The following is a 2,478-nucleotide window of genomic DNA, read 5'->3' as shown; positions in this document are numbered from 1 at the left end:
AGAAGAAGAAGAAGAAGAAGAAGAAGAAGAAGAAGAAGAAAAGAAGAAGAAAAGAAGAAGAAGAAGCTTCAAGGAACTTGGCACTCTTATTCAGAAGTCTAATGATCCTTATATGCATTGGAACAAAGGGACCACAATAAAAGCATCAGTGGTCTACACCAAGTGGTACAAAAAGAACAACTGAGAGCCGAGGAGTTAGACCACAGTAGAAATTAGAGCATGCTAACCTGCTTCTTAGGCTCAGGATCCAGGAAACGCAAGCATGTGCTCATGGTCAACTAATCCTTGCTTCACTTGGCACAGCTGATTTTGGTACCTATATCACCAAGCAGCAGAGCCATCCTGAGAAGAACTCAGTAGGCTGTTGCTAACAACTGACTCCATCTCAGGGGACAAGCCCAGAGTTCTATGAATATTCTGTGGCTTTCTCTGATCCATTATCTCATTTCACAGATTTATCGCTTAGTGAGGCTTTTAGAGGAACAAAGATTAGATGGCATGCTACTAAGCAATAGAGTATACTCCTTTGGGACGTGTGCGGCAGTGTAGGGCAGCGGTCTGATCAAAGTAACAGGGTCAGTCGAGTAATTGGCCTTGATCCCTGGAGCCTCCATGGGCAGTTTTCTGCCTGCAGGGGGTGTGGAAGAAGCTCAACTATAACTCCTGAATCTTTGGCTCATGCTTCAGTCCCAACCCCTCACAGTTGCCCCAGCAAGAGATGAGTGCTCTATCAGGCAGACAATGCCCCAAGTTCCCAGCATTCTAGCTGGACCATAAACCCAGTTATCTGACCACAGCCAGACATGCCATGCCCCATACAATATAAGGGGTGGTTTGCCCCCTCCTCGCTCTCTTGTTCTTTTTCTCTTCTCTTGCTCTTGCCCTCTTTCCTATCTTGCTCTTTCTCTCTTGCTCTCTTCTTCCTCCCTTTCCTGCTCCTTGTTCTCTTCTCTTGACTTGCTTTCTTGCTTTCTTCCTCTCCTTTCTCTCTCTCTCTCCTCTTCTCCTTTCCTTCTTCTCTTTTCCTTCTCTCTACTTGACTAGCCTATTTTCTCTTTCCTATAATAAAATATCTCATTTGTACATTGTCTCCTTTTTAACTAACACACACCTCCACCACAGGCCATCAGCACCAGAGAGAGAGAGACCCAGGCCTCAGAAGTGGCCGCCCATAGTACAACAGGGACAGACCCACTGATCTCTGCCATTTCTCCTGCAGTATCCAAAGCATGCAGTCAATGCAGCCTTAGCTCAGATGATAGCAATGAATTTTAAGCTGCAAACAGGCTCAAGTCATCAACCAGGAAGCAACTCCATGCTGGTGCTACTAAATTGTGATCTGTGTTTCATACCTTGCTTTCACTTAACTCTCTGAAAGGGATTATATTAGCCTATGGGGGGGGGATGATTAGAAGTGACAGAAGAATTCATTGGAAGAAGAAACACAATGCTAAAGAATTGTTGAATATCACAGTATTGTTGCCCACTTTGTCTACAGAGTTCAGATTTCCTTATATTTAATTTTCAACTTAATAAGGGCTTTAGTGTTGATACCTTCAGAGCAGTGATGTATTACTAGAGCTACAGTTCTTCAAGAAACTGTAACGTCCCACTCCCCTCCCACTCACTTCCACATCCTGTGGCAACTTCTACAACATCCTTTTCTGGAAGATTTAAGACTAACAAATTTGGTGATAATTTCTTTTCTCTTGTCTGGTGGATGTATTATATATGGTTGAATCCTTGTTGGGAAAATAGTATAACGTTTTTTTCATTTAAATTTGAAACTAATTCTGTAATAAACTTGAGTTTTTTCTCAAAGTAGAGCAAAAATATGTCTAAAAATATTATTTTCTAAAATAAAAATAAATAAACACAATATTAAAGGTAAAAGTGCAACTTAGAAGTCTTGTATAAGACAAAACAATAAAAATATAACAATCTATCTTGCCCTTTATACCAATGTATTTGAAATGGTGCTACAGAAAACCTTCTGAACTCCACATGGAAGAATTTCAAACATTAGACAATTAAATGATAATAAATACAATCATTAAGTAATGAAAGGTATAAAGTTTAATTATGCATGGGACGATACAAATTCTCCTTTGAAATAAAATATTAAGTTATATGTGAAAGAAAGCTAAATTCTGATCATTTAATATTCAAATAATAATATAAACTAGTAGGTGATATTCACGAAGAGCAGCCTGAAAAATGCAGAGATGGATGCTTGCAGCCAACCCTTGGATTGAGCACAGGGTCTACAGTAGAGGAGTTAGAGAAAAGAATAAAGGAGCTAAAGAGGTTTGCAGCTCCATAGTTGGAACAACAGTATCAACCAACCAGACACGCCAGAGCTCCAGGGATCCACAGCTCTAGCCTCATATGTAGTAGATGATGGCCTTGTTGAACATCAATGGGAGGAGAGGGCCTTGGCCTTGTGAAGGCTCTATGCCCCAGTGTAAGGTAATGCCA

At 40.6% G+C, this 2,478-nt stretch overlaps 1 pseudogene; it reads left to right on the top strand.

Annotated features, from left to right (window-relative positions):
• Positions 1-1,275, top strand: part of LOC116083850 — a 1,643-nt pseudogene extending 368 nt beyond the window's left edge.
• The last annotated feature ends 1,203 nt before the right edge of the window (positions 1,276-2,478 follow it).

Source organism: Mastomys coucha, unplaced genomic scaffold (assembly GCF_008632895.1).
Source record: "Mastomys coucha isolate ucsf_1 unplaced genomic scaffold, UCSF_Mcou_1 pScaffold8, whole genome shotgun sequence".
Taxonomy (NCBI): domain Eukaryota; kingdom Metazoa; phylum Chordata; class Mammalia; order Rodentia; family Muridae; genus Mastomys; species Mastomys coucha.
The sequence above is the reverse complement of the archived record's forward strand: the minus strand, read 5'-3'. Positions and strand labels throughout refer to the sequence as shown.